Raw genomic sequence first — 20,436 nt, forward strand, 5'->3', positions numbered from 1 at the left:
AAAGGCTAAAAATCTATTACAATTTTCTTCAAAAAAAAAAGAAGATGCATTTACTTCCGTAGGCTTTTCTAACTGGAAAATGGCTTGGAAAAATTCCGTCTTCATGAAAATATGTTTACGCATAAAGAAGGTGTTCTGAAACTAAATTCTATCACTAACCGAAGTGTGGCCTCCGAATTGAAGGAACAGTTAGAGGGCACGAAGATGTAAACTCAAATTTTTTTCAATTGTTGGAACCCGGAAAGAATGACATACCAGAGTTTAAATATTGGTTAGGGTGTTCGGGGTATAAGTGGATGTCCCACGACATTCAAAACGAGGTCATTGATCTACTAGGAAAGTCTGTGTTGAGAAAGTATTGACTTCAATCAAGAAGACTGAACATTTTTCTATTATGGTTGACGAAACAAGTATTGCTTCGATTCACGAACAAGAGTCATTTTGTATTCGTACTGTCGATGAATCAACACTAAATCACAAACTCTGTTCAGTATTTTAAAAGATGTTTTTGCTCGCCTTGATTTGTTAATAAATAACTTAAGAGGACAGTGCTATGATGGTGCCTCGAATATGAGAGGTAAGTTCAAAGGATTAAGAAAGTTAGTTTTGGATATACAACCAAAAGCACGTTATGTGCACTGCACTGCTCACAGTTTGGACTTGGCAGTTGTAAACAGTTTCCACCATCTTACGTCTATGAGGGATATTATTGCTTTAGCCAAGTACTTAATAAACACGGTAAGGGAATCCAACAAAAGGATGGGACTTTTTCAGAAACATACGCTGTGAGAGCGTCAACGACCAAGCTGGTCTACGACCCCTTTGCCCGACTCGATGGACTATGCGAGCTTCTAGAATCTTGAGAATATTGAAAAACTTTGAAGAACTTCTAGAGTTTTTTGAAACATTTTCTACAGAGGACAAAACAGAGGCAGGTTACAAATGTGCAGGCTACCTTGAGTCAATGTTACAGTCCAAGACTAATTTCATTTTGCGTCTTTTTTTGCCATGCAATGAACTCAGTAGAGGATGTCAATGAAAAAATTCAATACCGTTATCCAAGTGTTGCTGATCTGGAAAAAATATATGACGGCTTGATTTGTATATTGAATGGAAGGCGTGATAGTTTTGAACACTTTTGGGAATTGTGTTTTTCACAAGTTGATGAACCTTCGCTTCCTCGGAATCGAAGTATACCAAAGAAGTATGAAAACAACGAAGCCAGCTCACAGCACACTTTCAGAAGCCCAAAGGAATACTACAAAGCTATTTACATTGAAGTTTGTGCAACGGAGCAATCTTGCGTCACTGAATGGTTTGCTTCAACTGGACTCACACAGGTGAACAAGAGTGCTTGCTATTAGTAAACAAAGGTGAAACAAATTTGGAAAAATCAACTGAGTTTTTCAAAAATGACCTATACATTGAGAGACTGCGCTTGCACTTGAGTATGTTAGCCGATACTGCTAATAAAAAACAACTGGTCTTAAAAAATGCGTGATGTAAGAAAGTACATTACACAAGAGCCTGCAGTTGGAGCAATGTGATGTGAAATAGTGAAGTGCATCAAGCTTCTCCAAGTAGTTCCACTCACAACAGAAACAGCAGAACGGTCATTTAGCGCCCTTAGACGTCTGAGGTCATATCTCCAACCAACAATTGGACAGAAGCTATTGAACAACTTGGCTGTTCTTCGTGCTCACCGAGATGTTGAATTGGATATCCGAGTCATCAACGACTTCAAATTCAGTAATCCAGCCAGACGGTCGACATTTGCACCTTTGTAAAGACGCTCTAGCCCTTATAATGGCATTTAGAACAATAATAAAAACCTTTATAAAATAGAGAATTAAATACATACATAATGTTAAATTTTCAGTTTCGAAATATTAGTACTATTTAGTACTGTATTACTATAGTACTGTATTAGTTATTTTCAAATACTTCAAGGTGTAAGACCCAATTAAAACCCGCTCTTTACATACTTTTTGACTGCAAGTATTAGGCATACTGTATTAAAGCATTAACTTTGAGATATTGTTTTTATTTAATGAACACTGAGCCTTATTCAAAGTAAGCTTAAATCAGATACAATATTTTATGTTTCATTCTTTTAATGATAGTTTAGGATTTATTTAAATGTAATTTTAGTCTTCTCAGAGCTATATATTCACTGCTCTGTAATTGTCTATAAGCATGATTATTACTGTAAATTACATTAGCTTTTTACAAAAATACCGTGCGTGATTATGTTTTATTTCTTTTTCGAGAGCCAAAAGATGTGTCAGACTTGTTGAGTTTCCCGGGGTGTCGAGTTGTCGAGAGCCCAGTTTTCGGGGTTCTAATGTTAATCATGTGACTCTACAATGCTTAAAAAAAACTTTACGTCTCACTATTTTTCATCTAGAATTTAGAAAATTGTCTGAGACAAGACACCCAGTCTCCCCCCCCCCCCCCCCACCCCCTCCCGCCCAATATTTTTTTATAAGTCGGCGCCCCTGAACTTGTTTCCAGTCATCAACAGTCCAATGTCGGTGATGACGGGTCCAGGCGAGGCGTAAAGCTTTTTTGTCGTGCAGTCATCAAGGGTACACGAGCGGGCCTTTGGCTCCGAAATCCTGGTATCGATGATGTTTCATTGAATGGTTCGCACGCTGGCCCAGTATTGTAATCTGCAGCAATTTGCGATAGGGTTGCACTTCTGTCACGTTGAACGATTCTCTTCAGTCATGGTTGGTCCCGTTCTTGCAGGATCTTTTTCCGGCAGCAGCGAAGTCGGAGATTTGATGTTTAAGGGGCTTACTGACATTCACGATACACTCGTGAAATGGTTGTACGGCAAAATCCCCTCTTCATCGCTACCTCGGAGATGCTGTGTCCCATCGCTCGTGCACCGACCATAACACCATGTTCAAACTCTCTTAAATCTTGATAACCTGCCATTGTAGCAGCAGTGACCGATCTAACAACTGCGCAAGACACTTGTCTCATATAGGCATAGTCGACTGCAGCGCCGTATTCAGCCTGTTTAAATATCTCTGTATTTGAATATGCGTGCCTATACCAGTTTCCTTGGCGCTTCAGCGTATATATAAATTTTAAAATCATTCGTTTAATATTGCGAGGAATGAAAGAAAGTGAAAAAATTATGGTAGGCGCAGGAGTCGAACTTGAGCCAACAAAATTAGTGATTAGTGCACTGCACCACTGCATTACCGAGCATACAAAATCACTTGTCAAAAATCCCTCATGTTTTTCAGAGAGCGCTTTAAGTTTACTATTGGTCACTCAGGTGAAATATTCTAGGAACTTGAAAGGAGCATCTACCTGCTTCCACTCACTTTGTTTGAGGCAAATCGATGAGGCTGACGTTAAGATTTATATTCGGAATAGATCTACCTCTTTAAATTTCACTTTCTCATTCAAAGATCGGCTGGAAAAAACTCTTTTTAGCACGTTATCTACTTTGTACTAAATTTCCTCGCTCTTTTACCACGTGAATTGCCTTTTGGCTTACAAGGATTGTGATAGTAATTAAAAAATTAATCTATTAATTTTGTATACATAAATTGAATTGTTTAAATATGTTTAAATTTTATAATTAATGGTTTAACATTGCGCGAAACAAAATAAAACGAAAAGAAAAAAGTACAGTTGCAGGAGCAATAGAACTAGTGCTGGCGAATTGCCAGTCAGTGTCCGTGGTCACTCGGCCACAGGGACTCTCAAGAATCTCTCGTACTTTACGCTTCCGCAATACGAGTATGTTACACGCACTTTCAGAAAAATACAGACCTGGTGCTATGAGTAACGTAGCACTCACAGTTCTAGAAGGGATGACGTCACATTACAGCACACCGAAGCCTACGAGAAAGACAGACTGCGGCGCGTACGTCACGAAGGTAGTCCTGCGCTCGCTCGCTCGTTCAAATCAACAAACTACTTTTCTACACCTGTTAACTCGTAACTAGGCGTGTCCGTAAAAACGAAAACTGAATCTTCTACTGGAATCCGCTATTATGGAATCTTAACGTTATTAGTCCTGTAATGATGGGAAGTCCATGGCCCTATTTATAATCTGTTACGGCTGTACTGGCGTACAATAAAATAAAATCATCCTAAAATGATTATCAGTTGCGTAAGGCACCACATCCAGCATGAAAAGAGTACTGTCAAGCAGAAGAGCCTAAATGCTATAAACACGTCGTTATACTACATTACTGGCCATTAAAATTGCTGCACCACAAAGCTGACGTGCTACAGACGTGAAATTTAACCGACAGGAAGAAGATGCTGTAATATGTAAATGATTAGCTTTTCAGACCATTCACACAAGTTGGCGCTGGTGGCGACACCTACAACTTGCTGACATGAGGATAGTTTCCAACCGATTTCTCATACACAAACAGCAGTTGACCGGCCTTGCCTGGTGAAACGTTGTGATGCCTCGTGTAAGGAGGAGAAATGCGTACCATCACGTTTCCGACTTTGATAAAGGTCGGATTGTAGCCTATCGCGATTGCGGTTTATCTTATCGCGACATTGCTGCTCGCGTTGGTTGAGATCCATTAACTGTTAGCAGAATATGGAATCGGTGGATTCAGAAGGGTAATACGGAACGCCGTGCTGGATCCCAACGGCCTCGTATCACTAGCAGTCGAGATGACAGGCATCTTATCCGCATGGCTGTAACGGATCGTGCAGCCACGTCCCGATATCTGAGTCAACAGATGTGGACGTTTGCAAGACAATAACCATTTGCACGAACAATTCGACGACGTTTGCAGCAGCACGGACTATCACCTCGGAGACCACGGCTGCGGTAACCCTTGACGCTGCATCACAGACAGGAGCGCCTGCGGTGGTGTACTCAACGACGAACCTTGGTTCACGAATGGCAAAACGTCATTTTTTCGGGTGAATCCAGGTTCTGTTTACAGCAACATGACGGTCGCATCCGTGTTTGGCGACTTCGCAGTGAACGCACATTGGAAGCGTGTATTCGTCCTTGCCATACTGGCGTATCACCCGGCGTGATGGTATGGGTTGCGATTGGTTACACGTCTCGGTCACCTCTTGTTCGCACTGACGACACTTTGATGAACAGTGGACGTTACATTTCAGATGTGTTACGAGCCGTGGCTGTAGCCTTCATTCAATCCCTGCGAAACCCTACATTTCAGCATAATAATTCACGACCACATGTTGCATCTCCTGTTCGGGCCTTTCTGGATACAGAAAATGTTTGACTGCTGCCCTGCCCAGCACATCCTCCAGATCTCTCACCAATCGAAAACGTCTGGTCAATGGTGGCCGAGCAACTGGCTCGTCACAATACGCCAGTCACTACTGTTGATGAACTGTGGTATCGTGTTGAAGCTGCGTGGGCAGCTGTGCCTGTACATGCCATCCAAGCTGTGTTTGACTCTGCCAATGCGTATCGCGGCCGTTGTTACGGCCAGAGGTGGTTGTTCTGGGTACTGATTTCTCAGGATCTAAGCACCCAAATTGCGTGAAAATATAATCACATGTCAGTTTTAGTATAATGTATTTGTCCAATGAATACCCGTTATCATCTGCATTTCTTCTTGATGTAGCAATTTTAATAGTCAGTAGTGTACGTTCCAAAATCCTGCTGCATATCGACGTTGATGATATTGGGCTGTAATTTAGTGGATTACTCCCACTAGCTTTTATGAGTATTGGTCTGATCTGTACAACTTTCCAGTCTTTCGGTACGGATGTTTCATCGAGCGAGCTATTATATATCATTGTTAAGTGTGGAGATATCATCAGTATACTCTGAAAGGAACATAAATGGTATAGGGTCTGGATCGGATGACTTGCTTTTATTAAGTTATTTAAGTTGCTTCACTAGCCCGGTAATATCTGCTTCGAAGTTATTCATATTGGCATCTGTTCTTGGTTTGAATTCTGGAATATTTAATTCGTCTTCTTTGGTGAAGGAATTTAAGAAGGCCGCGTTGCTTTGGCAGCACTGTCCTCGATAGTATTTCCATTGCTAACTCGTAGAGAAGGCATTGACCGTGACTTGCCGCTAGCATACTTCACGCACGACCAGAATCTCTTTGGATTTTCTACCAGGTTTCGAGACGAAGTTTCATTGTGGAAACCATTGTAAGCATCTAGCTTTGAAGTCCGCCCTAAATTGGAGCTTCTGTAAAAGATCGCCGAACTCGTTCGTAAAAATTTCGGGGTGCGTTATTTTCCTCCCATATTTATTATTAACACAGTGACTGAAAAAAAAGTAAAAATATGAGTAAAGAACAGTCATTGTAGAATGCATAGAAATGTACACAAATTTACCCAAATTATCAAATGACTGGTTCAGTTAGCATTAAAACACAGAGAATAAAAGTTGCTGCATACGAAATATAAAAATTGCTACTTTATAGTTACGGTGGAACATATAATAAATATGTTTCTACTGTTTCTTATACTATAGTTGAGACGGCGTAAGAAGGCCCTGACAGCTTGTAGCACTGTTGCCAGCTTTCAACTGCGAAGCACTAACGAACGGCTGTAGGCTAAAACAGTAGCCATCCACAGAGCTGTGACAACAATGTGGCGTTGCCATAGAGATGTTTACAAAATCGCGTTACATTATTTGCTAAATTAGGACCGCGCTATTACTGCGCACAGCGCACTGCAACTGGAGGAATCAGCTTACCCCGACTCAACTACAGGTTTTAACAGGCGTTATTTTCTTAATTCTTGCAATAAAATAGAACAAGTAAATAGCACCCAACGGCTTTGCCGCAGCGGTAACATCGGTTCCCGTCAGATCACCGAAGTTCGGTGTTGTCGGGCTTGGCTAACACTTGGATAGGTGATCATTCGCGTATGGCGATCGCTGTTGGTAAGCTGGGTGCCCTCAGTTCTTGTGAGGCAATTGGGGAGCTATTTGATAGGGAAGCACCGGCTCTCGCCACGAAAACTGACAACGGCCGGGAGAGCTGTATGCTGACCACATGCCCCTCCACATCCGCATCCAGTGACGCCTATCGGCTGAGGATTCGGTACCGTTGGACCTCCCTAGGCCTGTTCGGACAGGGTTAAGTAAACCAACAGGAATGTCTGGGCAGTTCAACGTCTGTAACGAGACTAAATTTTTCGACAGTTTTAGTGAATTGTAAAAGAACTATTCCAGTATAAGCGCTCGATGATATTAATCATCTAAGAACTACTTCTATACTACACTGTGTCCGAGAAGTCCCTGTACCCAGAGGTCAAAACAGTGGATTATACTGGATGTTCAAAAAGTCTCTCCGCAGTGCCGTATGATTGTTAGCCGCGCTTGCCGTATGACTGTTGGCCTTCCTGGGTTACTTCCCTTCTAGTGGACTTTCCCAATATTCCACTGTTTCCTTTATCTCAGCCAGCGTCAGTAGTATCATTGTTATGTGTCGTTACGTGTCGACCTGAACGTTGAAGTTTAGTTCCTTTGTTTCGTTTTTGTCACTGTTAAAATACTTACCATTGAAGAACGTGTGTTTTTAGTCGAACAAGCGTTCAAAGCTGGCGGTAAATACACAGTTTCAGTTCGTCAAACATTTAATTCAGTTTTCCCGGAAACAACACTACCACATTGCGATACTGTACGAGATTTGATTAACAAATTTCGAAGTACGGGTTTAGTGTTTGGAAACATGATTAGACGAATTGAATTGTGTATTCAACAACAGGGGGGGGGGGGGGACACTTTCAACATTTAATGTGAACATTTGTACGTAAAAATGAGTATTCAATAAATTAATAACTTGTATTTCACTGAGTTTCTTTTCGTATATTCACTGCGGCATACAGCACGCGCGACTAACAATCATACGACACTGCGAAGAGACTTTTTGAACACCCCGGATATTGGAATATTGGTATATAAACATATGTGTATTCGGCGGATCTGTATGCGCACTCTGTGCCTATTAAAAATGGTTCAATGGCTCTGAGCACTATGGGACTCAACTGCTGTGGTCATTAGTCCCCTAGAACTTAGAACTACTTAAACCTAACTAACCGAAGGACATCACACACATCCATGCCCGAGGCAGGATTCGAACCCGCGATCGTAGCAGTCGCACGGTTCCGGACTGCGCGCCTAGAACCGCGAGACCACCGCGGCCGGCTCTGTGCCTTACAAAGAGGTCCTGTGTCTCAATGTTTTTCTTGACATCTTGCGGAATATCTTAGGAGTTATGGTTCGAAAGGCTCCGTCAACCATTCTCCCCAATTCTTCATTAGTCTTGTACGAAAGATGAGTAATACGGGACTTGATTATTCCCTGTACTGAATTACCTTACGTCGTAATTATTTCAGTTGTGCTGAAGAAGTTGTCCAAAACAGAGGACTCAAAAAACTGTTCATCGATGAACTCGTGCATGTGAATAGCAAAGTGTGCTGGAGCCCCGTTCTGCTGTAGCCACATACAACTCATGATTCCTTGTCTTCGAGTTGAGGTATAAACGTCGTTATCAGCATGTCCAGATAAGAATTTCCATTCACCTCTCCGTCAAAAACGTAGGATCCCAATAGGTACCTTGATAATAGTCCGGCTCATACCATAATACGAGGCGGGTTCCTTTCCAACTTGTGCACATAATGACTATTTCCGTTAGACGAGAGAACCACATTCCTCCCTTGTGAACTGCTATACATAGTACAGGGTGATTCAAAAAGAATACCACAACTTTAGGAATTTAAAACTCTGCAACGACAAAAGGCAGAGTTAAGCACTATCTGTCGGCGAATTAAGGGAGCTATAAAGTTTCATTTAGTTATACATTTGTTCGCTTGAGGCGCTGTTGACTAGGCGTCAGCGTCAGTTGATGCTAAGATGGCGACCGCTCAACAGAAAGCTTTTTGTGTTATTGAGTACGGCAGAAGTGAATCGACGACAGTTGTTCAGCGTGCATTTCGAACGAAGTACGGTGTTAAACCTCCTGATAGGTGGTGTATTAAACGTTGATATAAACAGTTTACAGGGAATGGGTGTTTGTGCAAAGGGAAAAGTTCTGGACGGCCGAGAAGGAGTGATGAAAATGTAGCACGCATCCAGCAAGCATTTGTTCGCAGCCCAGGAAAATCGACTCGCAGAGCTAGCAGAGAGCTGCAAATTCTACATCAACTGTATGGAGAGTCCTACGAAAAAGGTTAGTTATGAAACCTTATCGTCTGAAATTGGTTCAAGCACTGTCTGCAGCTGATAAGATTAAAAGAATCGATTTCTGTGATTTTATCCTTGCTCAAATGGAAACAGATGAATCTTTCGTTTCAAAGATTGTGTTTAGTGATGAAGCAATTTTCCACACTAACGGGAAAGTCAACCTTCACAATGTCTGTATATGGGGCACTGAGAATCCGCGGGAAGCAACTCAGTATGAACGTGACTCGCCTAAGTTGAACGTTTTCTGTGCCATTTCAGCCAATAAAGTTTTTGGTCCCTTTTTCTTCAAAGGTGCTAATGTAACTGGACTACAGTATCTGGAGATGTTAGAGAATTGGCTGTTCCCTCAGCTCGAACAAGAAGCACAACAATTCATATTTCAGCAGGATGGAGCGCCACCACATTGGTACTTATCTGTCCATAACTACCTGAATGTCAACTACCCGAGGCGATGGATCGGCCACCAGGCAGCCCGTGACAGAGCACTTCATCACTGGCCTCCAAGAAGCCCTGATCTTCCCCCCTGCGATTTTTTCTTATGCGGGTATGTTAAGGATATGGTGTTTCGGCCACCTCTCCCAGCCACCATTGATGATTTGAAACGAGAAATGACAGCAGCTATCCAAACTGTTATTCCTGACATGCTACAGAGAGTGTGGAACGAGTTAGAGTATCGGGTTGATATTGCTTGAGTGTCTGGAGGGTGCTATATTGAACATCTCTGAACTTGTTTTTGAGTGAAAAAAAAACCTTTTTAAATACTCTTTGTAATGATGTATAACAGAAGATAAATATTATGTTTCTTTCATTAAATACACATTTTTAAAGTTGTGGTATTCTTTTTGAATCACCCTGTACTTTCAGCGTAGAATGACACCTTTGTGCGGGACAACGCATGTGGAGATCGTGCCAAGAAAACACGGCAAGCTGCATGCAACTCAGTGCTCCATATCGTTGCCAAATAATTAGTTTACAAAAATCTGTGTGAATCTTGTAATGTGGCGGTGTATTGTTGACCGCGGTACTTGAAAGTTCAGCTGCTCTTCTCCTGATGGATTTCATTGGACTGAATGAGTGACGGCGTCACACGTTTCCTCTCGCATTTTCTTGCATCCACTATGCGGCCTGTATTTGAGACCCCGTGAAAGAAGCTCGTTTCTCACACTGATGCAGGGTTGCTTTACGAGATGAGGGCTTACCAAAGTCATCTCTAAACGCATTCATCATCTCTGTCATTATTTGTCCAATCTGTGGTCGTTCGTCCATCCACATCACAATTGCTCCATAAACTGTCCACCCACATCAGCCGTGACTTGACAAATGGAACACTATAATATTGAAACAAAACAGTGCAATACTAACAATAATGCTTTTCGCCAGGCATTACAGAAGGTATATCATAAAACAACGATATGTTGCCCTAATTGTATGAGCTTACGAGGACTTGTCGGATACCTTCTACACAGCGCCGTTGTACTGTCCAAGCGATGCAAGTCTTAGTGGCCAAGATGAGAAGAGTGCCACAGGCACCCGTGTGTAAAATTTGAATACGAGACTTTTCATAATTAGCAGAGAAACCTGCCACGGCTCTAACTACTCAATAGAAGCAGAAACGTTGCAGTGCAAGTTGGTCGACAGTACATTAGCACACACCTCACCCTGCTAATGGCTCTTTTTGGGCTCCTGTTTCCTGGAACATTATTGCTTCCGTTAAGGTATACTTTGACACGTGTCAGGTTTCACTATTAATTATGACGCATCTCTATACAGGGTTACAGAGGAAGTATGACACACGATTTGTGAGGATATTGTACATAAGAAAATAAACGGAAAAAGTCCTATGAATATGTGTCCGATTGTCGATCGTTACGGAACTGGAATTGGTTGAAAACTATACACACATTCATAAATTATTATAAAAGTGTGAATATTATTTTGCCGGCCGAGTGATTCTAGGCCTTACAGTCTGCTACGCTCATGGGCTCGAATCCTGCCTCGGGCATGGATGTGTGTGATGTCCTTAGGTTAGTTAGGTTTAAGTAGTTCTAAGTTCTAGGGAACTGATGACCTCAGAAGTTAAGTCCCATTGCGCTCAGAGCCATTTGACTATTATTTACTGAAATCCTGTGTAGGTGCTATGCTGACAGAATAATGGTGGGACAGATAACGGATCTGTCCTGCATGAGGTGTTCAAAACGTCCGCCACCCATCTTAAAGCACTTGTCAACGCGGTCGAGGGTTTGCTGTGAGCCGAGCGGGATTAGCCGAGCGGTCTTAGGCTCTGCAGTCTCGGACTGTGCGGTTGGTCCCGGCGGAGGTTCGAGTCCTTCCTCGGGCATGGATGTGTGTGTTTGTCCTTAGGATAATTTAGGTTCAGTAGTGTGTAAGCTTAGGGACTGATGACCTTAGCAGTTAAGTCCCATAAGACTTCACACCTATTTGAATATTTTGGTGTGCTGTGTCGTACATCAAATATCATCTCGGCGGGTTTTAATGTTGGCAACAGTGTCGGCGATGCGAGCGACAAGTTCCTCGCCTTCGCCGTACAAATCCCCCCTCAACAAGCCCCATGAACAGAAGTCTAATGGGGTTAAGTCAGGTGATCTGGCTGGGCAGTCGATGGGTTCGCCACGGCCAATCCACCATTGAGGAAATCTGTTATTCAGATAGTGGGATGCTTGTCTGTTAGAGTGAATCGGTGATCCATCATGTTGCAGGTACATCTGCTGTCGTTACTCTAATGTCACGTTCACCAAAAGTGAAGGTCGGTTTTCTATCAGGAAATGTGCACATGCTGTGGCTGTCATACGGTATGACAGACATACAGGCCCTATCATCAGGTCATCGATACTACACCGGATGGTCGCTGAGAATCTGACTTAAAATCTTGTTTCCCTAGAGTCACGTTGTTTCTCCATCGCCCATGTATGAGAATTATAGGTGTTCATGATAGCACTGCATGTAAATATAGCCTCATCCGTTAGTGAAGTATATTCCACGACATCTCTGTACAGTCAACCATTGAGAAAACCATTGTCTGCTTATTGAGTCACCCAGATGAAAATGTTGCACGAGTTGCATATGGAACGGGTACAAGCCCTCAGACTGTAACATACGCTACACCTGCATATTGATCTGACGGTAATACGCCATGTACTGGTGGTGGCGCTCAGTTGCACCGCCGGCCGCGGTGGTCTAGCGGTTCAGGCGCTCAGTCCAGAACCGCGCGACTGCTGCGGTCCAGGTTCGAATCCTGCCTCGGGCATGGATGTGTGTGATGTCCTTAGGTTAGTTAGGTTTAAGTAGTTCTAAGTTCTAGGGGACTGATGACCTCAGATGTTAAGTCCCATAGTGCTCAGAGCCATTTCAGTTGCACCACTGCTATAACGTCTTTCCTTTCCTCAACTGACTGGACGGCCTCATGTTTCGATGTTATGTGTACACTGGGTAGTGTTCCAGATTCACATAAAGTTTGGAAAACACTGGGAAATAACCTGGCACAGGGGTATGTCAATCAGGAAAACATCTCTGGTATTCTGTCACAGCCGCACAGGCGCTGCCATTACAGTACCCGTATTCAAACAACATGTCTGTGTACTCTGCGTGGGTAAACATAGGCAGCATGTTTGTACTGATTGACACAATGGACTTGCTCAATTAAACAACACTCAGCCACGACACGCACACGGTCTCACGACTGTTCATTGATCCAACCCACAATTGCACACTGGGTACGCTTGCAGCAGTCGCCTCATGGCAACGTCACTGTGTTGCCATCTGCTGGAGAACCCACACACCTCATGTAGGATGGATCAGTCATCTGTCCCACATTATTCCGTCTACCATAGCGGTTACACAGCATTTTGTTAAGTGATTTTCACACTTGTCTTTATAATCATTTATGAATGTGTGTAATCTTCAACCCATTGCAATTCTGCAATGATCGAAAATAGGTCACATGTTCATAGGACTTTTTCGGTTTATTTTCGCTTGTAGAATCACCTCACAGATTATGTGACATTCCTTCTGAAGCACCCTGTATACATTGCCTGACCAAAAAAAGTGAAGCACGCAGAAAACACGGTGGAGTATCAGTGTAACTTCATACACATATACCCCATCAGCATGTGTGCATGTGAATAAGAGTTGCAACTGTTTATGACAGGTACAATGACCATTAGTGTCTTCATGTCTAATGTTGTTACCAGGATTGGCAGGGTGTATAAGGCGTGTGAACTGCGACAGACGTTGAAGATGTCGTGGGAGACAGTGCTATTAGCACCTTACAGAGTTTAAAAGATGACTCACTGTGGGTCTCCATTTAGTCGGCTGCTCGAACTAAGAAATGTACATATTTGTGGGACATCTGGGCGTCTCTGTGATCCGACGTTGCACTCCATTAGAACTGGAGGACAGGATACCCATCGTCAACATTCCAGCCGGCCACGTCTGATCACCACAAGCGAGGATTTATGCGTTGTGCACGTTGAAACACCTTCACAACTGCACCTGCCACCCGAGAACAACTATTGGACTCCCAGGAATATTGTGTGTCATCCCACACCACTGGTCAGAGACTAGCAGCCAGCCTTCGGAATTATCGTCCCATGCGTAGGCTCCTGAAGCGCCGCTACACAGACGACATCGTGACAGGGAAGTATGGAATGCTGATGAATGGAGCTTCACTGTGTTCGGCGAAGAATCGCGGTTCTGCGCTACCCTGTGTGAGCATCGTCGGCGAGAATGAAGGCGATCTGGGGAGTGGACCCGTCCTTTCCAAGTTTTTGAGAGACACAGCAGTTATGGAGTGGGGAACCATCAGATATGACATCAGGACATGGCTGGTAGCGGTTGAGAGAACTCTAATGCCACAACGATTCGTCACGAAGATTCTGTGTCCTCATGCGAAAGTATCGTGATGACATTTTTCAACAGAAATACACTCTTCCAAACATGGCTTGCGTCTCTGTGAAATGCATGCATGATGTTCAGGTACCCCTGTGGACAGCAAGATCACCAGACCTGTCCGCAACAGGACATGTGTGGGATAAGCTTGGACATGAAGCTCTTCCACGTGCCAGTATACGGGATATCAAGTCTAAGAGACACATCTACATGTACATGCGGGAGTATGGGAACCCTCAAACACACAATCTTATTCTACGGGAAATACAGAGAACACAGGATCACACCAGGAATACAACACTTACAAACTGAACGACACATATACGGTGCAATCAGAACACTAGAGTTATGGGACGAACTAAACGTACTGACAGAAAAAATCTCAGATGAATGCCATAAAGAGTACAGGCGCGAGAGACCGTACAGACGACAAACCTAGATGCAGCACCTACATAGACGCCACAGTGTGGATGATGGTTGAAATGGTTCTGAGCACTATGGAACTTAACATCTGTGGTCATCAGTCACCTAGAACTTAGAACTACTTAAACCTAACTAACCTAAGGACATCACACACATCCATGCCCGAGGCAGGATTCGAACTTGCGACCGTAGTAGTCGCGCGGTTCCGGACTGAGCGCCAGAACTGCTAGACCACCGCGGCCGGCAGTGTGGATGAAAACCGAGAGAGAAAGAAGACCGACAGAAATGCATTAGTGTAAACATAATGTACAGATATCACAATAGATTACACATAACTAAAGCTCAACATGAATAGATGTAGAGCCGCCCGGTGTGGCCGTGCGGTTCTAGGCGCTTCAGTCTGGAACCGCGTGACAGATGTAAACAGTGTCGACGCACCGTCGCAATTGCCACAGGCAAACACGGCACTTTAAACCTGTTAATAGCGTAATTATCTTAGTAACAGCTTTAATAATTAGCATAGAAATTATAGATCAGCATAGAAATTATAGATTAGCATATATCTTCTTAGTTCAAGGCAAGCGAAGGATTGGAGACTGAGGATCAATGGCTTGACGACTAATTCCAAGGCATTCATACTCAGTTCCCCAGGGTGGAGGGACTATAACTTTTTCCTTTCTTGTCTTCTTTCTAAACTATATTTTTGTATTTCTTTTTCAAAATTTAAATTTCATGTAAATTTTTGTTAAACGGTTTGGGAAAGCTGCCATAAAGAAAAGAAAGACGAATAGCAAACAAAGAAACCAAGCAAAAGAAAACAAAATAAGAGAGACAAAAACAAAACACGATCAACTATGACCCGCAACCACGTAGCTGGACACGGACAACGGTGCGATCGGATGCGGGAACTGGTGTGGAGGTTCAGCCATATCAGCGCCCATATACCGATCGCAGAGGCTAAGTGGTCAATAAAGACCCACCTTAAGCATCAGGTGGTGGATCGTAAAATCACGGCGGCAAGTGGGAAAGAAAATCAAGGATGAGTTACAACAGCTTAGGGCTACCTTACTTTCAGGATACAACGGATTTGTGACACCTTTCCCTACCTAACCAGTGGAAGCAGCCAGACCAAAGGGGTGCAACATCATGCTGATGAGTGAGCTCATGCTGTCGAATTCTTTGTAAATTTACCTCGATTTTGTAATCAATACAGTAACATCACATGCCCCTCAACCTGGGAAATTTTATTTCGTTTCCTACACCATCCTTGGAAGCTTCTCTCTTTTGGTCAGGCAGTGTTTAACGTCAAAAATTTTATTATAGCGTTTATACGGAAGTAGATAAAAAATCTCGCTTAACTGACAATTTCGTACAAATATTTTCATTTGACGTCGCTTGTGTGGAAAACTGTTCTCGAACCTTCCACAATGGCTTTCATCTGGTCAAATTGTTGACTAAAAAGAACGTTACGTTCAAAGACGTCTTAGAAAAAGTTTGAATCGTGCACTCTTTACAGTTGTATTAAAATAACTGATAAATTACGCCAAGTCTGTGTTTATTGTGAACTGTGATCATAGATGTGGTCTTCTTTATCCAGTGATTCACAGTTTCAAAGTTGCGCTCCCGAAAAGCCAGTGCTTTACTTGATGTCCCACATTGCAATGAAAAATATTACTAAGTCTCGCCAGTTAACGCCGTGTGGAAAAAAGTTTTGGCACGCTAGCGCGTCTCACTAAAATAAGTATAAATCACGTAAATACATTCTGCCGGCAATTACAATATATGAAGGGCTTATTTCAATAGTGATACAAGTCCATTACCTCCACTTTTCTGCCTATAATGCTTCTGAAATTAATGATCCAAACATACAGAAAGAAAGGTTCATCTCTAGCAAGAAGCCATACGCTTGAATATTTCTGGACTTAATATTGCTATTGAAATAAGCCCCGCATATGTCTCTCGTTCCTCCGCTGATACGCTTCTGCAATAACTTCACTCTTCGTAAACCAATTATTTATAAACGCGCCACCTCGTCCGTACATAAATCGGCGAGTCGGCACACTTCTAAAACTGTTAAACAAAAGCATTGTTGACCAACTCGATAGTGCCGTGTATCAAAATAAGGCTTCTTTCATAAGGTGGCAACAGTCACAGGCAGTTTGTAACCTATGATAATTGCCACGCCAAAAATACCGGCATGGGCACAATCAGGGTAACAGAGAATTCTAATCCTAACTATTAATATACCCACCTAGGGTGTGCACATGCACAAAGTTATATTTGCGTCCGACTATGTTTTCTCGGTTTTTCACTTTTTTCGTCGGGCAGCGTATTTCTCACTTCGGCCTGGCACTCGTCGCTGTATGCCACTATTGGGCGCTCCGAGAGCGAAAAGTGGGAAGTTTCCGATTCCAGCGGGTTCTCGAGATGTGACTATTTTTGAATCCCATATTCGAGAACAAGACTTCCGTTTCGCTCTGCGAATCGGCTCGTATCGGCAACAATCGATACCAGAACAATAGATGTCCTTGGCTCATGCACAAAGTTATATTTGCGTCCGACTATGTTTTCTCGGTTTTTCACTTTTTTCGTCGGGCAGCGTATTTCTCACTTCGGTCTGGCACTCGTCGCTGTATGCCACTATTGGGCGCTCCGAGAGCGAAAAGTGGGAAGTTTCCGATTCCAGCGGGTTCTCGAGATGTGACTATTTTTGAATCCCATATTCGAGAACAAGACCTCCGTTTCGCTCTGCGAATCGGCTCGTATCGGCAACAATCGATACCAGAACAATAGATGTTCTTGGCTCTTGAATGTTTATGTGTGTCCATTTGTTTCCATCACTTCTGTCTCTAAGCAGGACTTGGGTGTGTTCCAAAAATGAACAGCATAGAGACGGAAATAATGACACTTTGTGCAGGACCTGGCCATCATTTTGCAGCACAGTGCTCAGGCACGTACAGTGCAAGCTGTTACTGATTTGTCTGACTGATGCTAAGTGCTATACCACCTACAGCACTCCCCTGACTTAAGCCCTCGTGAGTTCAACTCGATTTCTAACGTGAAGGAAACACTTCATGGCATTCGGTTCAGAACTGCAACAAATTCGTCGGGCAATAGACCGCGCCGCTCAAACTGTCAACACAACTGGCACTGCTAAGAGTATCCTACGACTTTCACATCGCTGGCAACGGGTTATACACAATGATGGTGACCACTCTGAAGGCCAGTAAAACTTTTAAACACGTATCTGTTTTGTACGAGCTGTAAATAAATAGTTGCCGCTATTAAAGTTCCAACCCTCGTATTTGTAGAGTGATTGTACCGGCGAACACTGAAGAGAACTGTGACGAAAAATAAGAGCACGACAGCTGGGAAAGTCACTGCAGAACTATAAGTCGCACTCACTGTCAGCACCAAAACAACACGAACATTTGTGAGGCAAATGCCAGCAATAGAAGCCATAAAACCAACACTATGGTGCAATGGAAGACAGTTATTTGCTCGGATGAAGCGTTTCATTTTCTTACAAATTCACTCTTTTGTGACGACTACGATGAACTGTTTCATTGTTACCGAATGTACATTATTCAAAAATTATGATAACAACTGTACCTTAGGAATTGTTATAAAATATTTAGTGTCAACAAATTAAAGCCTCGGTTCGCGGAAGTCGACTGTAATGCAATATTATACATTTCCTTGGTTTTCTTTCCTGTGATAGTCATTTGTGTGACAACTGCATTTGAAACAGTTTAAATGTCGATAGGAACTGCAAATTATTAAAAAAAATTAACGATTTGAGTCTTTTTTCTGTGGTTTAAGTGCTTAAAATTCACGTGTGTGAATTTGCGCGACGTCGCTCATTCGCAGATTCGCCCACTAAACAGGAATTCCTGCACAAACCGCTGTTGTAAGCGGTTCCTAGTGCGGCAAGAATGAGTAAATTCTACATTTTTTTCAAAAATACTTGCAGTGCGCCTTAGCAGGTAAAATTTCGGTGTATTCTCCTTGAGTGTAAAATTTCAGTGTAGATTTCGACATGTCAAATTCGACTACTCCCTTGTAGTGAGCAATTAAAACCGATACCGGTATTTTAATCCTGAATAACCGGTATTTTTAGATATTTGTTTGGTCTCTATTATTGCAAATGTTTATTATTTTTTTTATAAACGAGTAAAAGATCGAAGTACCAATTACTCATAGAAGCAGAGCTAAATTTTTTCATATTTAAATAAACCTTTTTTTGAAGAATGTGTAATTTTTATTCGTAATATTTGCATTAGTTTGAGATATTTCGTTATTATACAAAAAGGAAAAAGCTGTCAGTGCTGTTTTAAAACAATGCCTACAGAAACGAGCTACAAACACATGGTATAAGACAAGCACAGCTGAGACAATAATATCCCTTTTGCCGAGTGTTGTGGCCTAAGGTACGCCTGTACGTGCAGTGTGCAGGACTTCGCCCTCACCTGGTCTATATGGTAGTTTCTCGCTGTTGTCGGTCGACATATGTTGTAGAATGGCACCATCCATAATCTTGCAATATTTTTGCGACGTGACTTAGCAATTAACTACAGTGCTTCATTTGCTTTAAAAGATTAAAAACGTATCTACCATTTCAATGAAATACACTACTAGCCATTAAAATTGCTACGCCACGAAGATGACGTGCTACAGACGCGAAATTTAACCGATAGGAAGAAGATGCTGTAATATGCTAATTATTAGCTTCTCAGAGCATTCACACAAGGTTGGCGCCGGTGGCGACACCTACAACGTGCTGACAGGAGAAAAGTTTCCAACCGATTTCTCATACACATACAGCAGTTGACCGTCGTGAAACGTTGTTGTGATGCCTCGTGTAAGGAGAAGTGCGTACCATCACGTTTCCGACTTTGATAAAGGTCGGATTGCAGCTTATCGCGGTTGCGGTTTATCGTATCGCGACATTGCTGCTCGCGTTGGTCGAGATCCAATGACTGTTAGCAGAATATGGAATCGCTGGGTTCAGGAGGGTAATACGGAACGCCATGCTGGATACCAACGGTCTCGTACCACTAGCAGTCGAGATGACAGGCATCTTATCCGCATGGCTGTAACGGATCGTGCATCCACGTCTCGATCCCTGAGTCAACAGATGGGGACATTTGGAAGACAACAACCATCTGCACGAACTGTTCGACGACGTTTGCAGCAGCATGGACTATCAGCTCGGAGACCATGGCTGCGGTTACCCTTGACGCTGCATCACAGACAGGAGCGCCTGCGATGGTGTACTCAACAACGAACCTGGGTGCACGAATGGCAAAACGTCAATTTTTCGGATGAATCTAGATTCTGTTTACAGCATTCATGATGGTCGCATCCGTGTTTGGCGACATCACGGCGAATGCACACTGGAAGCGTGTATCCGTCATCGCCATACTGGCGTATCACATGGCGTGATGGTATGGGGTGCCATTGGTTACACGTCTCTGTCACCTGTTGTTCGCATTGACGGCACTTTGAACAGTGGACGTTACATTTCAGATGTGTTGCGACCCGTGGCTCTACCCTTCATTCGATCCCTGCGAAACCCCACATTTCAGCAGGATAATGCACGACCGCATGTTGCAGGTCCTGTACGGGCCTTTTTGTATACAGAAAATGTTCGACTGCTGCCCTGGCCAGCACATTATCCAGATCTCTTACCAATTGAAAACGTCTGGTCAATGGTGACCGAGCATCTGGCTCGTCACAATACGCCAGATACTGCTCTTGATGAACTGTGGTATCCTGTTGAAGCTGCACGGGCAGCTGTACCTGTACACGCCATCCAAGCTCTGTTTGACTCAGTGCCCAGGCGTTTCAAGGCCGTTATTACGGCCATAGGTGGTTGTTCTGGTACTGCTTTCTCAGGATCTATGCAACCAAATTGCGTGAAA

This window comes from Schistocerca gregaria, chromosome 1 (assembly GCF_023897955.1).
Source record: "Schistocerca gregaria isolate iqSchGreg1 chromosome 1, iqSchGreg1.2, whole genome shotgun sequence".
Taxonomy (NCBI): Eukaryota; Metazoa; Arthropoda; class Insecta; order Orthoptera; family Acrididae; genus Schistocerca; species Schistocerca gregaria.